The sequence below is a fragment of the Lagopus muta genome, chromosome 12 (genome assembly GCF_023343835.1).
Source record: "Lagopus muta isolate bLagMut1 chromosome 12, bLagMut1 primary, whole genome shotgun sequence".
Lineage (NCBI taxonomy): Eukaryota > Metazoa > Chordata > Aves > Galliformes > Phasianidae > Lagopus > Lagopus muta.
Genome location: NC_064444.1, coordinates 16,080,393 through 16,102,482, shown reverse-complemented (window position 1 = coordinate 16,102,482; position 22,090 = coordinate 16,080,393). Strand labels below are relative to the sequence as shown.

Below are 22,090 nucleotides of genomic sequence, written 5' to 3'. Positions count from 1 at the left end.
GCCTCCTGAGGCGCGAGCTGCTGGGCGGGAACCGGGAGCGCACGGCGTTCTGCCGTTCTGCCGTTCTCCCTTCGCTGCTTCCCGAGCTGTAGCCCGGCACCCTCCTTCCCCGCAGCCCTCGTTCGGCATCGCAGCGCTGGGTGCTGAGGCGGCGGTTGCCGCAGGCTGAGCCCTGGCGTTCCCGTGAACGCGAGCGGTGCTCGGCATCCACGAGGGCTGACATGTGAGAGATAAGAGACAGATTGGCGTTTCACGGTGTGCGACGGAAGCCCTTTTCGAGCGAAGGATGGCGCTCGCGTGCTGCGGAGAGCCGTAGTGTGAGATGAGGTACGGAGATCCGCCGAGGGCGGTCCGTACGGGAGCTGGGCTCACACCTGGCCCCGGGTCACACCGTGCAACGCCTGCAGGGCGGCCCTGGAGAGGGGCTGGGTGAGGCTCAGGAGCTGTGGCAGCTGCACGGAGCCTTGTTTCCCATCACGTGCCTTTCTTTGCACCCCAAGACGCTTCTGCTTCCTCTGCTAAAGGAACTTGCAGCCTGACCGCGGTTAGGAAACACGTGCTTGGGTTCACGCACTGATCTGCTGCTGCGGGTGAGCCAGCAGGACGGCAGTCTGCAGAGCTGCTCCCAGACCTGGCCTTAGCAGTGGCATGTGTTCTCTACGCAGGCACCGTGTTTTGCTGTGGTGTTCTGTTCTATCTCACATCTGTTCTTCGTGAAAATACTGACACTTCTTCCCACATCAATCTCTTGCTGAACCAACTATTCGTATTGCTGTAAAAAGATCACATAAATCTTATGGTTCAGTTCCCGGTTTGGCGTGGCTGCTTCCACCAAATATAGTTTTAGTAAACACTAAAAATTATCCGTGGTTTGAATTGGGTGTGCTGAAGGAGTAGTCCTAATGATATCCTTGGGTTAACTGGAGCCTGCGCGTCACAGAAATGCGGTGAGTGGAGGATTTCCCTTGGCAGGTTTCCAGGGTCACCCAGTGACCACTGATCCTTGGAACCGGTGCTGTGTGGAAGATAAGGCTGAGGGAACCCCAGAGAAGGCGGCTCAGTTCTGCCCTCGTTAACAGATCATTGTACAAGCTCTTTCTAAAATCCCACAGCTTTCCTAGCCAATCTGTTCCCATGTATACAAATATATTTTCTGAGTAGAGCCTTTCTCTCTGCAATTTATATCCATTTCCTTAGTGGATGTGAACTGTTCCCTTTCTTCTTTGCGGTTACTTTTTGCATACCCTTACAGTGCTTTCATGATTCTCTCAAGCCTTCACTACACTCAGCAGTTGAGTGCTTTCAGGTTTTCTCCCCCAGGTCACAGTTTCTAAAGATCTGACTATTCCTGGTGCTTCTCTCTGGCTTTTCTCCAGACCTTTCAGGTGCCTAAACTGGAAGCACTTCTCCCCAGGAGGGCTGACCAGTGCTGGTGGTTGGGCAGGAAGGATTACTTTCTGCCAAGTTTATATATCCCCGTACAGTATCTGCTTCTATCTCACTGCCCTGGCTCTGTGACTCACGCTGTGATTCACGATAACGCTTAGATGCATTTCTGCACAATTACTTGTCATTTAAAATGTGAAGTTCTAAGAACAAGCCACTGCATTTGTCCTTATCAAATCCAATCCTGCCTCTAGAACCTGGGATACTAAAGTATCTAGTTTTACAAATGTGATGCTTTTATTGTGCAGAAGAATTGTTAAAAGACAATTGTACTGATTATAAATATTTACTTATCTAAGGCTGATTAGCCATAGTGACCTCAAAAAGGCTTAACTTCACTGGTTACGAGGTATGAACAGTGCAACAAAAATGCTCTAATCTTCAGAATGTGTGAAGGTGTGATCCTTTGGTTAAACTGACGTCAGTCACACTTGCATAATAATTCCTGTCTGGTCTGCCAGTCTATGGTAGAATGAACACTGGTTCACGTTCCTCTAATACGAAACAACTAAAACTGAAACTGATTTCTGCAATCATTTCAGTTACCATTACCTCAACAGAGCATCTGATACTACAGATTGGCAAGATGGGAGCAGTAGCATTAGTTTGCTGTCAATTAGGTGTTTTTTGTTTTCTTTTCTCTCCATGTTTGAACCTACACCCACCTTTATTTCTGCAGGTCCCTAGGAAGGTAGATGTTCTCCCTAAGGTGTTTTACCCTGGATTGTCTTGTATTGTAAAATGAGGCTCTAGAGCAGGTGTAGCTTCAGTGTGTACTCTAAATAGTTTCCCTTGTTAGCATTTTCATATTTAATTCTTCAATTGGGCCTGTTGCCTTAACTTTATAAAACACTCACGAAGGCATTTTTAACACGGAAATGGAAATCTCGCCTCGTGTTTGAGTTGCTCCCTGCTTGCTCTTGATGAACATTCCCCCTCTTGTGGCCGCAATTGTGTAATGCCGCTGCACAGAAAATTGAGGGCAGAATCTGAACTACATGTGAGGAAAAGCACGACCCTTCGTCGAGGAATACTACAAAACTTCTTCATGCAAAGTGTCGTTCTGATTATTGTCTTACTTTCTGTGGTATTGATTGTGAGCTACTTTTACATAATGGGTATGAAATCAGAAATAGATTTCTAGTGTGTTTCCACTGTGAGTTTAACTTCTCCTTTCTTTCTTTGCAGATCATCATCTACTAACACCAGTTCGTTCTTTGCTCCCCTCCTGGAGCAATGCCTACTGATCCCTCCCAAGAGAAAACCTGGGTGCAGACGGCAGATGTTTTCTCCAGTGTCCAGTGAAGCCAAATAGCATGAATGGCAAGTCACATCAAGTTTGTTTTTCTCCACCTGAGACAGCATTGCAGTGTTATCCTGGTAAGTCATGTATCCTCAGAGGTCTTCATACCTCAGCCATACAACAAAACCTCTGTGGCGTGCTTATGTTAATGGCACTGTGGCAGGTTGCCACAGATATTTTAAACTAAAAAGCCACAGGCTTTTTTGATGATTGTATCTGAGAATCAGAAAGCCAGCACGAGTCTCCAAGGAAACCCAAACTCAGTGCTAAGCAGTGTGGACATACCTGTCTCCCCAGTGATGTCCACAGGGGTAAACATGGCCTGTCATGTCGTTAATAGCAGCTGCAATAGTAAACAACATACTTACCATGAAAGAGGAATCAAAATCACTTTTTCAAGTACTGATAAAGGACTAATTAAGTGGTATACAGTAATGGAAATAAGATCTGATTGTAGAAGGGAACTGAAACAAACATTACTTAACAGTCTCTATAACTAATATCTATTTAACACTCAGTAAAAAATGCCATCCGTGGGAATGTTCAATGGGCCAGATAACAGACAATGTAATTTGTTAGGACTTCATCAATCGATTTCAGACTGCTGAGAATCTAGCTCTGCATGTCTTTCAGTAGAATTTATTGTTTCTGTGTCACTGTAAACAATGGAAGCAGTTCTGGCCTGTTCCTTCACAGCGCTCAAGTGTTTGTGGACCAGAGGATGTAGTGACAGGCATACATAATCCATCCAAGCAAACACATGCATGTGCATGCATGCATACACAACCACCCCATGCTTTGCTTTTCTCTTTTCAAATCAGTTGCAGAGATAAATGTATCTTTGGGTTTTGTTTAATATTAAATGTAACTGAAACACCTCTAAAGCTAACGTGCCTCCTGGATGCTGCTTGACATATTCTCTTACAGAAATTCCTTTCTCTTCCACTTCCCCTTGTTCCTTAAACGTTAGATGTTCTGTGCTAGAATTGTGCGTGTAGGGTTCATACAATGTTTGGTAAGTTTTCAAATGATTCATCACATTTGAGAGTTGTTTATAGCTGTTTTTATTAACTGGAAGTTGCTGTACCCAGTCTGAATGATAGGAGTCCGGCCCATTCCCTAATCTACATAAAATAATCTACAAGTATGTCCTGGTGTGCTACATCAGAGAGAGAAGCTTCGTGCTAAGAGTTCCCTGAAGCTGCGTCTACTGAATTGCTTTCTTTTGACATTGCTTAACTGATGGAAGACGAGTAACACGAGAGGCAAGAACCCAGCCACTTCAGTTTGCGAGTTATACTTGATAAAGTCCTGCACAAAGGCAGGCACTTGAATAAATGCTTACCTTGCATGTTGTTCATCCTGGTGAAGTAGGACTTGTGTTAGATTTTAGGTCCTAGTCTGGCAGATAGATTGCTGAGCTAGCTCAGCTAACGAGTTAAGGGAAAAAACACATTAACATTGTGTCTTGCTGATGCTGTCTGAAAATAAAGGCAGTGTTTATCTCAGGGAATCCACTGGGGCTGTTCCCTTGGAGAACCCTTCCAAAACATTTCCTCACCTGTGGTGGCTGCAAAACTGGACAACTTGACAAGATTTTCTCTTCTGTTTCTCTGGGTAAGGAAAGCTCTGGACTAATGATGGGGGATCTCCAAATCCCAGTGCTCCCAAACTAGTGCCTTCCCTGATTATTGAATTCACTTGAAAACAAAAGAAAAAAGTAGATTTACAAGAAAAAGAGTGACTCCAGTGAATTGCGTGAGAATGAGATATAAAATTAACTGTTTTTTTTCCCTTTGAACTGAACCCAGGAGCCTCAGTAAAGTTTACCCTATTTAAAGCATTAATTAGGGAGCTGACTGTACATAAAGATAAAACAACTCTTAAAGAAGTCTCTGGGGAGTAAAAAAAAAACCAGTTTTGTCTACATGAGGCAAAAGAATTTTAATTAGAAGCCAATGAATTGAAGTGAACTGATATGAGCAACAAAAAGAGAATTTATCCCACAATGTATTCAGGGAACATAATTGAATGTTCATTAGCTAAGAATTATATACTGACTGTTAATGAGCAGAAATGAATATGTATTATTTCTTATTAAGCTGGAAATGTATGGAACTAATTGCATTTAAATATAGTAGCTATAAAGCTGTGTTGGTTAAGTGTCAATATGAAGAACAGGGAAGTCATAGGTGGATTTGTATTCTTCATTGCAGTATTGCTTTAAGTATTTATTATGCTAAGTGGTAGTAATACAGAGCTTTCTGTGGAAGTAGTTAATATGTTGTGCTGGGAGGACTTGGGGGTGCCTTCATTTGGATAGGATTTATGCTTTGTTTAATATACATTAAAGAAGGCAGCATTGCCAAGAAAAAAGTTTTTAAATTACTGTAAAACTGTTATTCCTGCTTCTGTATGAAGAGAGACCTCTGTTGTTCATGATTAAATGGCAGTCGGCTTGTTGATACAAGAGCTTGATAATAATCTCAGGAGAAAATTTTGGTAAGATTTCCTTGTTGAAGAACTACAGGAAAAAGCCATCTTGCTGCTAGGTGTGGTGATAGAAAAGTGGAATTAATTTGTATTAACATGGGATGTGCTGTGCATGCACTTAAGAAGGGCCTGTGCCTGCCTGGGAAAGCTTACAGTTACATTGCAGACCAAGTTAAAGAGGAAGCTGACAGCAGCCTTTGAACTGTTAAAGGTAGGCCCTCTGAGCTATCCAAATTTGTCTTTAATGTACAGATGTGTTTTTATCACAGCATTCATTAGTATGAAGCACTGCTCACACGTTTTCCAAAAGACTGCAGCTTTTTTCCTATTCACAAGAGGGCGATAAATCCCCAGTCATCGTTACTCAGCCGCTACTGAGTGCTCAGCAGTTACTGCACAACAAGCATCTTGCTGTCTGATAACTGATATGTAGAGAGACATGTATAAAATATTGTGACACCTTTTCTGTTGTTTTATGGGAAGTCCAGGCTAGGCTCAGGTCATTTCACACCACTGCAGATCCTATTGGCAGTACGAACTACACGTGGAAAGGTTATTTAGAGGACTGCCCCCACCACAAATGTTTTCTTCATGGTATACTTACAAGGATTACATTCAGATTCATGTCAAATGCCTCAAATAATGTGATTTTCAGTGTACTTGGAGAGTTTCCCATTTCCTAAACTTTGTTGTGTTATTTCTTCCTCACGGTGAAACAGTCCTTGGAAGTCAGAATTTTCAGTTTATTAACTTTGATCCTTTGCCTCCATCAAAGTATCTTTTCTGTTACAACTCATTTAAATGCAATGATATTTTACCTAAATGCAAGGACCACAACTTTAAGCCTTAATGTGTTGAAAATATTGGCATGGGAAACTGCTGTAAGCACTGTGATTTCTCTTTTTATGTAGAGAATTTTATTAGCATGTTATTATCCTTTTAAATATGTAGATTTATTCACTTTGTCTCCCTGCAGTAGTTTCTGTTTATTGCTGTACAGTAGAATAGATTTAGGAAGTTCATGTAGAATAAGGAATAATGGGGGAAAAAAAAAAAGAATTGGTTCAGAACAGTAAATTACTTTATGGATCTGTTGATGTTACTGTAGTGTTTCTTCCAGCTCACTTATTTCAAGGAGCTGGATTTCAGTTCCAACAACCCAGCTCATGCAGTTTTTAAGCTGTCAGTATTAGAATGACTTTTAATAATTTACTGTACAGTATGGCCTCTGAAGAATACTCTCACTGTGTCCTAATGTGAAAAATGAAGAGATGTCCAAAGTCTCCAGCAGCACATGGAGACATTTGCTTGAGGTGTTAGTAGTGTCCAGCTGAGCTTCAGTGCCTCAAATGATGTGACTTCCAGTATATCCTTTAAATGATAGACAAACCCACGGCTCTTGAGACTACAGTCTGAATGGAGTTCTAGGTCTGTCTCAGACACCTGAAACTAAGACACTTTTATATTGTCTTTCAACAGCTTTTACTAGTCTTTGGTTGCAGGAATCCAGAGGCTTGTCTGGCCCCTTGCCCAGTCTGATTACTTCAGGACTGTGTTAGAAAGGAGCCACAAGAAAGTGGGGCTAACCCTTAGCTAACTCTTTTGTTATTATCCTGCCTGTAAAAACCTCTGCTGACTGTCATCCCCATCCTCAGCCCTAGTTTCTACAGGGACTGCATGCTGCAAGGCGGAGTTGTCCTTGAGCATAGCACCAGTTCTGCACTACTGATAACTGCAATGCAAGAGGTAAGTGCTTAGTCAACAAGCAGTGCTTGGAAGAGAAGCAGAGAGGAGTTCTGGGAGAAAACTCTGGCCTCACTTGCTCTGTTTAAGTGAAATTAGTCTTCCCTTTTTTTCCTAAGCACCAGACAAAGGATATGGCCTCTTCACTGTATTTTCTTGACTCTAGTGCCAAAGGGTTTTAATGGCTGCCTTGTCACAGACAGAAGTTCATAAACTCCACTTTAAACATGAGCTGCTTAACAGAGATTCTCTCAGTACGGTCTGGTATTTTGGCCATTTTAGTTAAAACCAAAATTACACAACAGAAATATGTGATTGCCTGTTGGTTTACCAGCAGCTTTCCTCCAGAAAGCAGCAAAGTTCTGTGTGCTTCATCACCACTCCATAACTAGTTGGCAGATGCAGTCACAATTCTGCTCTGCATCTGAGAAGATGAAAGTCCAAATAAGGCAAGTTTAGTTGCAAATATAATGTGCCTCACTGTAATGTACAGCTTGTGTGTATCCAGCTAAGGAAAACAAACGGCTCTCACCACAACTATATGCCCTGCAGAACTCCATCCACGTGTCAGAAAGATGCATATTTCTGTCATGTTTGAAGTTCTAAGTGCACTGTGATCGTAGGGGATCAAGTACACAAATAGGCCAGTTCTTTTTGTGTATTTGACAGAAATTTAGTAGTTGAGAGAAGAAGAAGCAAGAGCAAGTATTTCCAACCGACTCACTTGATGTATCTAGAAGAGTAAGATACCATAACTATAATTAAGGGGGGAAAGGAAGATATCTCATGTAGGGTCCAGGCTAGAATTTTGCTGTAAAGCATGTAGTAGAGGGGTATTGTTAATACTGGGGTACTTCTTCCAAGAAAGAAGGTGTGAAGACTAGAGAAAGAGCTCGATAGAACTTGTTGGTTTTCAGGAACCTGTTGCTAGGTTGACAGCAAGAATTTTGCTGCTTGTTGAGTGTAACTGAAGCTTGTGGCATGCCAAAAGCCAGAAGAAGCTCTATGGAAAAGTGTGCAAGTGCCAGAGAAATTACAGATACTGATTGCAGGTGCTTTGCATTGGTGCTGCTTATTTCAAATAAGGCTTCAGCTTGGAAATATGCATTAGGATTAGAAACACTGCTTAAACTCTCTCCAGATGGCTTGGAAAAGCTTTTGGAAGCTGCAAAATGAGGCAGGTTCAACAGCCTGGAATTGTGCCTCGAACAATAAAGCAACAACTTCTTTTTCTCCAGTAGAATCAGATCACAAATGTGGATGTTAACAGAGGATTATGGAGCTGTAGCTCCGTTGTCATAAAGAGAAATGATGATTCGTTACAGAGACTTGTGAGCTTTCTTCCCATCAGCAAAGGGGCACGGACCCACAGGGGCTGGGTGTTGGAATTTCACCCATGCTTCAGTGGGTAAACGACAGCATCTCTGTGCTGGTTTTCCAGTATGATGTGGCTATCTTGCAGAAGGGATTCAAAGGCATAATCAATTGTAAAAGGCATTGAAATAGAAAGTGCTATCTCAGTGCAAAGTGGTTTTATCTACTGCTGCACACCCAAAGGATTTAATTTTGAGGTGGAGACACATTTCTTAATGCCTGCGATTTGTACAGAGCCATTGAAAATCATAAAGCCTTGGGTTGGTGGTGTTGGAGCCTTGTTCTTAGTACAGTCAGAGGCAATTATGTCACTGATTTCAGCTTGAAGATGATCCAGCCATTTATCAGGAAGCTTTAAGTAAATGAAAGAGTTTCCAAAACAAGAGATCTAGCATTTCTGAAAAGCTACATTATGCAGTGCCAGTCCTAGCTCCAGTACTTCAGTATCTCTGGTGTCAAAGGACTTTTCTATGTGCAGTACAGCTCAATATGTTAGTGAATTACTCAGGGTTTTATTAAGCCAGAATTTGAAGGAGACTGCTATGTTTAGTGCTGTTTCCAGATATAAAAACATGTGAAGAACACTTGAACAGCCTATAGACATTTTGGCAGTAAGTGAACAAAAGATAGAAATATGTATGCAGTTAAAATAGATCATATGATCCATGAAAGGAGTTACAAATACTGCGCATCATTGATGTAGAAATTGGGAGCAATGGTAGATGGGGAGAAACTCAACAGAAAGAAAAGGAGAGGAAATAATAAAAACAACAGCAAAACAATCTGTAGGAATTTATCCCAACATAAGTATAGTTTAATATGTATTGATAATTGGGGTATGTCTCTGACAGTCAAGTCAAACAAGAAACGTGGCTCTTGCTCTGAAGAATTTCAGGGTATGTAGATCTGTGAACAATTTATATATCACAGCAGTCACCAAATGGGCTGGAGAGGCAGAGCAACAAATCACTTCCAGAAGCTGCCTTTATCATGATTTAAAAGTAATGTTAATCTCAGTGTTGCTATGAAAGTGAATATTAATGTAAATATTTAAAATCTGATTTTGATTTTGGGATGGGGGCTTCCGACTCCTCAGAATTGGACCTGCAAAGCTGTGCTTTGGCCATGTCAGCTGGATTCTTTTGCCATACAAATGACTGACAAATCCAGAAAGTTCTTCTAAGCTCTGTGTACTGTCTTGTTAAATCAGGGTGCAGTGTCTCATCTGACCACTGAACACCCATAAAACAAGTAGAACTTGGACTGATGTTACAGGTGACTTTCTTATTAAGTATCAGAGTATCCCATGTTTCTGATGTTTTGTAAAGGATCTGTGTTGGCAGATGGTTTTATACCTTTGCATTCATTTCTTATTTTGGAAAGGAAGATCTTTTAATAATACTTAACATGAACCTCTCCCACCCCTGTGCTTTGTGCTGCTCTGGTGTTCTTCTGCAAAAGCTCATAAATTGCTATATGAAATGTCAAAAATGATAAAGCAAAACAAAGAACCTCTCAAGAAAACCACGCTGCCATGCATATCTGCAATCTACAGAACCCCTGCCTTATTGCATTTAGATTTCAATGAACGCTTTTCTTAAGAGCTCACGTTTCAGGAGGCAGGGAATTATGTTCTCGATGTAAATAGCAATGTTTGCCTTTTCTTTAAAAAAAAAAGTATTCTCACCACAGTGGTAAATCCCTACAAGCAAACTAAAACACATGGGCCATGAGTTATGGAATTCAATATCTGAAATCTCTCTCTGTACTTGTTGGGCTGCCATTCATGGCCATAGAGCAAAAATGCCGTAGAGAATTATCTTCACTAAGTTTTTATGTACCTTCAAGGTTTGACAATGAGAGAAGGGAGGAAGCCAATAACTTCTAAAGGACACTAATGAACTCATTTAGCCCCCTCTTTTTTTTTTTTTTTAACATCTTACTCTAGATTTTATAGCTTCACTTTTAGCAGATGTGGTGCAGCACAAGATTTATGTCTGAGTGCTTATCGCACCTTAGTAAAAGGCATTTAAGTTTTTCCATTAGAATGCTTTCTATTCACGTTTTCCTTGATAGCGTTTTTACCCACTTAGAACGCTGCTCAGAGGGTGGCAAGGGTTAGGGTAATCATTAATGCATTCACGTTGGGTGCTGGAGGTGTTAATGCTTTGCTGCCAGTTGTGTTTCAGTTTCTATCTCTGGTGTCAAAGGACTTTTCTAAGTGCAAGGCCAGCATTGTCCTTGTCTGAAATCTCCCTCAATAACTCTCCTGAACTTTCTCAGTCACAGCTTTTGGTTTCCCAAGAAATCAGGCTTACATCCTTGGGACATCTGTAGAACAGTTGCAGATATATTTTAAATGTTTGCAAATTTCTCTGGCAGTCATCTCTGTGTGCTTCACTTAGATCTCTTAAGGGTCAACTGAAGGAGCAAGTGGGATGACAAGTAAAGAGGACAGAGTTTAACAGGGTGAATTTGTGACGCCTTTCTTTGCAGAAGTATCACTTGAATCATACTTTCAGAATGAAGGGCACGGTCTCAATTTTAGCTTTATATTCAGCTGGTGCTTTTATACTGCCCTCCTCTGCATGGCATCTGAGAGCTTTTGTGTAATTTTGCAGGTGAGACAACCTTTATCTGTTAAGCTGAGCTCTTTTCCCCTTCTTATTCTTTCCAGAGAAAAACACTAAGCTAGTATAATAATAATAATATTGCTACCTGTGTTGTGTTCGGAGTTGTGTTGACAGCTTAGTTATTCAGGGACTGAAAAAGCCTGGCGTTGTCATTTTCTAAAATCTGATGGTGTTTTTTTTTTTATGAGGTTGGATCGATTCCCAAGCTGGTTTAGCAAATCTTTCATTGCAGCAGTGCCTATCCATGAAAGCCAAGTGGCTTGTTTTTCACACAGACCTAAAGCAGATTGCATGTAATTGTAGAAGAATGAAGTTGAGTGAAGGAGGGATGGAAACACCAGAAAAGTCTCAGGTTATTTTTGGAGATTTCAGTTTCTTGTTCTCTATCTGAAAGCAAACATTCTGTCTTTGCATGTACAAATTGAAGTATATATCAGGACCTCTAAGGATGCCTGGATAGCCTGAACTGCAGAGCTTCTCCCAAGTATGAGGAAATTCCTCTTGTAGCAAAGCTGAGCTCGAGGTTTCTGGCCAAGTTTAAAATATCAAGGAGGGGAAGCTAATCATGTTTAAGGAACTTCTACAAGAAAAGTCATGGATCTTAGCATGCAGTCATGCAATAACATTCCAACTTATTGTGTTTCATTTAAAAAAAAAAGCAATGTGAATAATTGCTGATGTCCTGTACACAGCAGGCTGATCAAATACTGCTAAGTATTTCTGTGGTACAGAATGGGTAGAATTCTTGCTGAAATAAAGAAGAAGCTGACTGCTATCTTGAGCTGCACTGTTGCATGCTGGATTGATTGTCATTCACTTGGGAATGTCTTGTGTAATAAGCTAGAACATACTGCCATGGATGCTGAAGTTCCCGTTATTTTCTGGAGAAGTGATGATTATGACCCCTTCCACCATGCCTTGTCCATGGCTTGCCACTCAAGTCTTGAAGATTAGCAGATGTCTCCTCAGCTCCACAGCAGACTCCCCAGGTACGCCCTGAGGATTAATTAGTTCAGTGGTAGTACTGCTAAGTTAGCATAAATTAAATCTGAATAACACAGAGCATGATGCCATAAAACATAATGCTATGCTGTAGCCTATCTATCCAACATGTACATAATGCACCAAAATACAATTACTTTGTGGTCTGAGAGCGCAGCTCAGCTGCCAGAAGTCAAGCTGTGCATAAACGGCAGAAAGAAGTGCTTTAGTTTGGTAATTGTGGTGAAGATTTGTAGAAGTGTTCTTTTTTTTCTTTTTCATCCCCTCTTTCCCTTCTTCCCACCCCATTTCCTGAGCTGAGAACGTGAAGTTGGCTTTGTTTAGTCTTCGGTTCCAGGAAGATGTAGCTTCTGCTTAAGGCACCACTGAGAACCTGAGTTAGCCAATACTCTACAAACAAAGTTGCCAACAACCAACTACAGTGAAGTGTGTTTTAACATACATGTGCTGACAATTATATGGAAAGGTAAAAAGTGTGTAATGAAGGAATTCACTGAAAGCAAAGTCTGTACTTGAAATGAAATTCTGTATAAGCAGTATAACTCTTAAGCTGTTGAGATGTGATACAGGGCTTTGGATAGATGCTCAGCTACCAGGGTTTGTATGTTTACACATACTTCGTAAACAGCAGGATTTGGAATCCAGTCATGTCCTGTGGTTTCTTCATATCCTTTATGTTGGATAAAAAAATAAGCTGTTGTTCATGGCATTGTGGAAACAGAGCTGCTTAAAGGAGAAGTCATGGGATGTGGTAAGTTCTTGACATTTTATAGGCTTTAAATCAAGAGTTATCCCTTATCTAAAAGTGACAACAATGTAGTAATCAGTGGGCTGAAATTTGAGGAGTCGGTGAAGGAGTTCAGGCTAAATTATCTCAACATTCCTTCATGAGCAAAAGCTACCAAACCAATACTCAGCACAAATACAGTTAGAATTTCATGAAGCACTTTATGTTGAAATGGGTACGTGGTATTCTAAAGGACTTGGTGGGGGGAACACCTTCACTTTAACCCTTCCTTCCCCAAAGCTGTTGTGAAAACTGAGTTGTTTTAAAGTGCCATGCAAATGGAAAGGAAGGACATCTGACCTTTTTCTGTAATGTAAGGCTGTGGTGTTTAAGTCAGTGTTTTTTCCCCTAATAAGTAAGAAAACCTTGCACGCTGGTAAACTGTAAGTATGTTTGCAAATAGCCACCAGGACTGAGGTATTGATAAAACATGTTAATAGAATATACCCATTTCATCTGGGAAATGAAGGCATCTTGCTGATGTAGATTAGGTCACGATGGATATTAGAAACTGGGAGAGAATAGATTAATCTGTGTGAGAGGGAACTATTTAGAGGCATTCTTCAGCTCCAAATAATGAAATGCCATAGAGACACAGTTACATTTCTGTTCATTGACAAACGTGCTGCAGTAAAGAGCCTACCAGGAGCATGCTTTGAATTGATTTTCTATCATGATAACTGTGTGAAATGTGCCCAAATGCTGGAGTGGAGTTCAGTAGTTCAGTCTATAGTATGTTATCTGTTACCTCATCTGTGACGTTTCTTCGGGTGATTTTCTTTTCTTTTCTTGCATAAAAAGCAGAAAGATGACCTTTGCATTTCCTCCCTAGTAATAAGGTAGTTCATCTTCAAGTTTTGAGCTGCTTGAGTATTTACGTTATCCTGTCAATAATTCATTAATCTTGGCATTTCTGTGATGCTTCAAATGTTGCAGTCTAACTAAGTGCAGGGACAGCTGTGTGGTTTCAGAGGAAGAGCTGCTTCCCCATAGGATCCATGGCCAAGTGATGGACAGGGTGGGGCAACACTGGGAAGACGAGGCCAATACTGGCTTCCCAAAGAAGAAACAGCCATCATGTCTATGGAGATCACCACGTGGCTGCTGCTTTAGGGCGCTGACGCACTCTGCCATTTACAGTATCCTCACTTATGGCCTCTGTACGTTTTGGTTAACCCTCTGGAGCGACTGGCCTGTAACTCTGCAGTTTTGTTTTGAATCCAAAACTGTGTTGGCACTGCCTGCCCTCATCTGTTCTCTAAGATGTGTGTAGGGGTGTGAGTGAGTGTGCAGCAGCCATCAATTGCTGCAGCTCCGTTCCAAGGCACAGCCTGCTTAAATCTCTCTTCTCCAGGCTGAGCATTGGTCACACTAGTCATGTGCCAAAATCTCTATTAAACAAACAAACAAAAACCAAAACCTGGCAAGGTTTGGAAGGCCAATTCTAGAGTGAACTAATCAGTATCATATGTTGAATTATGCTTGGGTAGACGACCGGTTAACATTACATTTAGGCGGTGTCTGTTTAAAACATAGTTTAACAGCGTGCACGTTTGGAAGAACAACTAGAGATAATGGGTTGGAATACAAACAGAGCATGGCTGGGACACTGCTGAGGCGCAGAGTTTTACTGGCAGCACGCCGTGCCGCTCCACAGACCCGCTTTGCTCCTCGGGCTGGCAGGCGGCGCTGCGGGCCGTACCTCCCACGAGGAGGAAATGCCTGCAGCCGCTTTCAGCCCCTCCCCGCCCTCTCCTGGCTGGGGGCTGCGGGGTGTTGGGTGCCGTTCCTGCTTTGGCGTGAGCGGCTGGGTACCGAAATGAGCAGGGGAGGGGAGCGAGCTGGGGGAAACGCTTCCCCTGCGTCGGTATGGAGTGTATATGGGGCTGTATGGGAGGGTCGTGGAAGGCGGTGTGACCGTTTTCCCTCTCTTTAAAGCGATGTCTTTGTAAATGCCTTTTCACACTTATTCCCAACAAAATATGCTTTCCTTTTAATGTTCTAAATACCCTTTGTCTTCCTCAATAGCTTGGTACTACCCCAAAATCACCGACACAAAGAGAACAAAATCCTGCAAGCCCACTGCTTGGCAGCCCCTGGCGCGTCGGAGGGACGCAGCCGTTCCGGGCTCTGAGGCTCGCTGCGCTCCGGGCGCCGCGCTGGCCGTGCAGTGACCCGCTGCAGCCTGCGAGCGGCAGCGTTCGCCCGGGTACCGGCCTCGGGGTCCGGCTCAGCTGGAAGCCGCGCGTCGGCCGAAATATTTGAACATCACTCTTGTTTTTCCGAATGTTTGTATGTGACAGCCTGCGTGCTGAGTCTGGATATAAAATGAAGCTAGAAGCGATGCTGTGTCAACTGCAGTAGTTCTCCGTGGGTTTGCCCTAAACCCATCAATTGTTGTAACGATGCTTCTCTGCACTGCAAAAGCTTTTCTGTTGTTGAACTTCAGGGACGCTTGCAGTTTACATATACACTTCATAAATGCCCTTCTGAATGAGCTGCCTGCCTTGGGATTATATGTAGGGGTCTAGGACGATGCCAGCTATTTCCAAGCTTAAGAAAAAGTGAGGCTCTTCAAGTTGAATGAACTTCAGTTATATTCTTTCCTCAGTAACTTTTGCAGAAGTTCCTATGGTATTTTCACAGTGGACTACATTAAGGTCAGCTTGTGCCACAGTTATTCAGGTCATACTCTGTTATTTAAATATGATTCTTAAGAATTTTAGCATTGGCAAGCAAGGGAGCTACATTATTTGTAAGGATACAGGTATTAAATCATTGTGGCTGTTTCTTGGGGCTACTTCTTTACCCACTGCAGTTATTTTAACGATAGATCTTCTCAAAGAGAAAATTAAGTAGAAGTTTTGAGTAGTTTGCTAACCGTGTATGGTATGTAGCACATTCCATGTATACCTGAGAACAGCATTTTTTGTTGGTCTGTTTGGGGTGATTTTCATTTTTGCAATACTGAAATTTATTCCCATTAAAAGTGTGAAGCTCAGGAGGGTCCTTTTTCTCATAAAATTTTGATTAGGAAATGCGGGAAGGTGGTTTTCCTATGAGGCTGCATTATGCTGAGGAAGGAATATGGAGCTTGCAGTCTGGATTCTTTTACTGCACTGGGAGACCTATTCACATAGCTACTGAAGTATTTAGTCAGGATTCATTGTATACTTACACTGGAGGTATTAATCACTGTCTTTAATTTCTGAAGTAGAGAAATCAATACCAATTCAATATGTGAGAAGAACTGCTTAATTTCAGAAATGAACAACTAATTTGGTGTTGTGTCATGTATGTTCTTAAGCCCTTCAGGTTCTGTAAAGCATAACCTTTGCCATCAGTGAGTAAAGTACTAATGAAGAAGAATTCAATATTCCTAAGAGAGATGAGGAAGGTGAGTTAGTCTTAGTGTTTACTTGTAAGGTTGAAAAAGGAGAGAAAGGATGCATTCCCTTGACTCTTGAGCACTTCAGCTTCATAAAAGGAAAGAAAAAATCCCCATGAATTCAGAACATCACTGTGTGGGTGCAACAGCCTTTGAATAGACACAGAGTTTTCTCAGGAATACTAAAAGCTGCCAGTGTGCCCCAGAAACATAATATATTTTAACAATATTTGTTATGATTATAGTTTTAATTTCCAGAGGCCACATCTAGTTTTGCACGGCTGGAATTTATGGAGCAGAACTTTTGAAGGACTAGGATTATTTTAAAAGAAATATTTTCATTTTTCACACACAGAGGCTCTGTGAGGTTACAAAATCCACAAACCTTTCAATTTTGGGAGTATTCTTTCCTGTGTTTGCAGGAACTTTTCACATTCCTGAATCCAGTTACGGGATTTTCCTCCTAATTGAATCCAGACTTAACTTTGGAGTTACGTATTTTGTCAATTAGTGCAAATAAGTTCTCCGAAGTTATTTAGTGAGTGCAAATAGTTTTACTTAGCACTGCCTGCAGTGCTGTGTCTCCAGTGTATTTTGTCACATTCAAGCAAAGTGTGCTGGGACTTTCATGCTTCTAAGTTTTCCGAGAAAGTCACACTGGCCTGCGTTAATTGCAAAGTATCATCAGCAGTTCAGCTTAACTGTTTTTCAGGTTGCTTTTTGAATGGTGGTTTAGCAACAGAATTCATTGTGTAGCTTTTGTTCTTGGTGTTCCCTGTTGCGTGGCTCCCAGTAGGCAGCACTGTGCTGGTAGAAGCTGTGACTGGACCAAGGCAGTCTCAGATACTTGGGGCCTGCTCTCCAGAGATGTCTGGTAAGGAAGGATGTCTGGGGGACATGTTCCCTTCTGGGATGTTGGGAACAAGTTATATGGAACCCTTTTCTCCAAAACGATGTGTTTCTTTCTTTGTAGCATGATAGGATTCCTTTGCACATGCAAAAGCCAGAGGAAACCGTGGTTGCTTGGGTTGTTTGACATCATCTGGGCCAACTTCGCAGCTACCAGTGTGTTGTTTGGTTTTGTTTGTTTGATTTCCTCCTCCTTTAAGAAAAGTAGACTTCAAATGTGCAGTCTCAAGCCAGACTTGATAGAAAAACTCTTCTCAAAGAGGGAAAAAAGAATTGTTTCTTTTATGTTGTGGGAGCTTAGTATTGCACAGCTGCAAAACCACTTGTGCTCAGAACTGTTGGTGTTACCTTCACAGCTGGAAAAGTGATGGTATAGACAAAGGCACGGAGTGATGTCAGATTGCCAGGCAAGCTTCCCACTGTGCACAGGAAGAGTGCTGCAGAGTTTTACCCTGCCTGTCCAGTTCTGTTTGCTATTTTAATCTGTTGTGAGAACTGATAAATGCTTTTGCATGGCTTGGTTATTAGCCCTAAACGACTTAAGCTTTCAACAGGTTAAAATCCACCACATTGTTTATCTCATGAGTGAATAAAGATCTGATAGAATTATCACCAGTCCATGTTTGATAGCTTTCTGGATGGATTGGTGAGTGGGGCTTTCAATAATGTAATGCGAAGGATTGCTAAGACAGTAGAAAAATCAATTGTGTTTATTGTACTGAAGGTGATCTGATAGGAATACAATCTGCAGGTGTCTATGAGACTGGTGTGTAGTTATTATCTATGATTGCAGAGATCCCAAATGAAGGATTTATGATGATGTGTTCATATTGCTCCAAATCTCTGATTATTTACTAGGAAAAGAAAACTTGCTTTGCACTTCCCTGCTAAAATCAGCTCATGCATGCTGTTGGCATCTTCATGTGGAAATGTTCACTCCTCTTCAGATCCCAAACATGAGGAGTGGTGGATCCAGCTCTTTACTCTGTTCTCACCTCTAAAAGTCAGTTGGGATTGCAATGTAAAGAAGAAATGCAGATTCAGATCTTGATATCAGAATATCAGAAGGATATCAGGGATATCAGAAGCTCAGAAGTTGTCAGTTCATTAGTGACTTCAGCTGTGATTTCATACGATGATCTTGTAGATTTTTGCTCGAGTTTTTTTTATGCTTGGTTATGTTTCAGAAAAGCATGCTTGCCTCAAAATCATTTGTGTATCATTTGTATGATATGCTGTATTTATTGCAGATAAAGTGAGGAGTACCTACTGGGAGCATGACTCTGTGGTGAAAAGCATCAGTATATGCTGAAGAGTAAATGGTTTTAAAAAGGATATAAAGTAGACTTGTTTAGAAGTCTTCAGTTTAATGTAACCACATCAGTATGTGTGATGATGTATAGAATAGCCAAAAATAAGGTGGCAAAATAGCTAGATACCTGCTGGGTGTTTTATAAAATGCTATGGGGTTAAGCAGGAAGTGATTATGTGGGTTAGTTTAGGCTAATCTGCAGTTTTTTGGCTCCTAAATATTTTAGAACATGTGACCTAAATCCTGATGTGCTACTGATTTCCTATGCCTGTAGCAGATTTTCTGTGAGATTTAGATAAAATAAGTGTCTAAGCCCTACTATACCTAATTTCTCTGTTTTCTGCAACACGGTTGTAGTTATTTTAGATGCTAATATTTCAGACACACTGACATTTCTTGCTGTCTGTTTACCAGGCATTGCATGTCCACTTAAAATTTTGAACTTCTGCTTAATACAATTACACCATATTTAAATGAATACTGCATATATTAAATATTTCTATAAATGCCTATGTGTATTTACTAAGAGAAATATATAATAAATGAAGTTATAGTTTAAATGATTACATGGCTTTCCAACTCAAACACTTTTTAGGTTGTAGGTACTTTGTTATACTGAACTATCACTGAAAGGTAGACTGTGTAGCATTTATTGATAGCCAAGGGAGTACTGAGATTGAAATGAAAAAGCTCTATTTAATAATGTTCTGGTTTCACTTAAGATACAAATACAGCAAATCAAGCATGGACCCTACCAGTCTTGCTACCAATTTCCTATTTTTTTCCATCCATAATACAGAATATCCATGTAAAAATAGGCCTCAAATAGTGGGAAGTCACCCTCTTTCTTTAAAAGATTAAGAGTTAGAGCATAGAGCACAGTTAGAAAGCAGAATGAATTTCTTCCTTCTATACTCAAGGCTTGCCTCTGCATAAATTACTTCGGCTTGGCTTCCTAATGCAATAGTCAGCTGCTGTCCTGTGGCAGTGGGCTCTGCTGTGGTGAGATCCAGTGCAGGACAAATAGAGGGACTTGGAAAGGAGAACAATGGAGAGAGACAGTGGCCAGAATCGTCTGTTATAAATTCAACCACAGGAGAAATAATGTCTCCATGACTTTACTGACTGTGATGTGACAATGGGTGGAAAACCTATGGTTGAATTTCCTAATTCTTTGGCTAGCAGTGATCAGAAACTTGTTGCAATCAAGGCACCCACTCTTCATTGTTGTCTAGTCTCCAAATACAGAATGCAGAGCTGCTTTCTAGCTTCAGCCCTTTTGGCAGCAGTGTTATGGTGGTTGTAATGGGCATGGGGAAGACTGAATAAGGCTGTGAGGCAGTCCATGGTTAAAGCAGTGTTTACAAACCCCCCACATAAGCCCACTCAGCTTAATACTGTGAATTCCTGTCTGGTAGAAGAGGAGACCACCTCCAGATAACTCCAGGAACGTGCTGCCAAGCTCCAGGCTAATACAGATTAAAAGAATTATCCTCTTAATTTTTTAAGTTTATTTTGGCAGTATTCTGAAGTTTTTAGCTGTCCAAGTGAGTTAGTCACTCAGGAGTAATTCTGAGAAACCTAGAGGAAAGCACTGGGCAGCAACAGAGAGCAGAAAGCTCATGAGATTTGTTTTGTCATCCTCCAGTTCATTGTGCAGACAGTCTGCAGCAGGGTTAGCAGAGGAAACATGGAACTGTAGTGACGTGCAGTCTTTCATTCTTATCTTCTCAGAGTGGTTTGTTGATTGTCTGTTAGTCTGAGCATGGGCAAGTTGGCTGAAGTGTTAGAAGTGTAACAGCAATCTGGGCATTTGCAAAAAGAGGTGAAAGGATGATCCTGAGGCTCTATCAGCAGGCTGTGAGGATAAAGCTTTCCTAGTGTTTGTTAAGCTGATGCAGAAGCTGCGGTGTCCTGTTGAATGGTTGCACACTCAGTTACTGTGGCTGTGGATAAGTAAACTCCCAAGTCTTGAAATCTTGAATTCTTGGTTGTTATCTCCAGCACTGCTCCCATGGAAGAATGCATACTTTAGATTTCAGGAATACGTTTCTTTTGTACAGAATATGGTGTATTTTATGAGGAAGTTTTGTGCTGAGCAGGTTACTGAGGTTGATTGGCATTTAGTTGTTTTCTTTTTCCCACTGTCATATTGGTATGCCGTTTTTGCTCTCACTTGTGTTTTAAATGGTAGTGCCAGAGGGAGATATATTATAAGTAACAGCACATGAGGCAAGCTCTGCTATTGCAGAAACTTTCTTGGCAGCTTTTGAGATGCTTCCAGTTCTGCTCGACCCTCCCTTATATTTCTGTCAATCTCAGAGTCACTGTTTTTTGTTGGTTTGGGAGGATTGTTTTAATTCAGTATTTCTGTCATTCCTACAATTTGCTACCTTGAAATACCTTAGTGCTCAGAGCTTTCTATATGACCAGTCTGGAGCAGACTGCTTCTGCAGGTAGACATCTCTCCACTTGCAGACATCCCACAGCACCCAGTGCCTGGTCATTTGTTGGTTTAGCCTCTTCCAAACTCAGAAGGATGTTCTTTCATTCTCTCTTTGCTGCTAAAAACATGCATGCTTATGTTTGTAGTAGAACTAATTTGTTTAAAATCAGCCCAAAGGATGTACTTTCTTCTGATTTACAGAACAGCACTGTTGCTGTTAATTGCTTACATTTACAGGTGATTATTGCCCTGTTAAGTCATGACAAAATAGCAGGAAGAAAATGCATCTTAAACAAAAAATAGTGTTAGTGAGTTACAAAATATAACGCGTGATTCTTAGTTCAGACTGGTGTTTAAATCGTGGCATTTCACTGAAGCATTGGCTGCCTTTTATGTGTTGTGACAGAATGGTTACTAAACCACTGCCCTTTACTCCACTGGATTGGAGCTGTCCTACTGAGTGCACTGGACCTGTCCTGGGAGTAACTGGTGGAAAATTTCCTTCAGCTCAAGGAACAACAGCTGTTGACCGTGGTGCAGGACTAATTGGGAAGGCTACAGAGAAGGATTCTCAGGAGACAGCTATCTTTGCTTTTGGCATTGGTGAAAATAGTAATGGTTCATCCGCGTGATAGTTCTCTGTAAGTAGATTTATGTCTGGATAGTGTGCAGTGCAGATTATTTGGCAAATGCAGCCAGTTTAGAAGCAGTATCTTCTCAGAATACGGTTGGAAAAAACAACAAACAGAAAAACACAATAAAACCCCCCCACAAAACAACAGTAAAAACAATCCTTTAGTTATAAAAGGGAAGCACTGAGTGTGAAGAGGACATCAGCTATAAACTGATTATTAGCTGATTACTAGCCAGTTTTATGATCTCAGTGAACTCAAAGACATGTTGAGAATGTCTCTCACTGAGAGAACCCCGTGGAGCTGGGTTGACCACGTGCATGATGCAACCTATATCTGTGTGAAGTGCTTCGTGTTCATGAAGTTAATAAGCTCCAAACAGCATTGGCTCCATGTGCAGAGTAAAGGTTTAAGTCTCTGTTTCTCCAATTTATGTTCACTGTAAGATATGCATACAATTTGTATTCTGATTGTATCTTTCTATGTTATGGTGGGGTAGCCTGCTGATAAAGAAGGAAAAGTGTGGATAATAGGCTGTAAACTGTTCTGAAAAGGCAGAGGGCTTTGTAGTGATAGAAAAGCTAACCTAGATTTCTAAATAAATCCAGTACACATTTATATC

At 41.3% G+C, this 22,090-nt stretch overlaps 1 long non-coding RNA gene across 1 annotated transcript; it reads left to right on the top strand.

Moving 5' to 3' along the window:
* The first annotated feature begins 15 nt into the window (after nt 1-15).
* Nucleotides 16-22,060, top strand: LOC125699412 (uncharacterized). Its single transcript, XR_007379550.1, has 3 exons — nt 16-327; nt 2,635-2,826; nt 21,243-22,060. It is a non-coding gene; the product is annotated as an uncharacterized LOC125699412 (long non-coding RNA).
* The last annotated feature ends 30 nt before the right edge of the window (nt 22,061-22,090 follow it).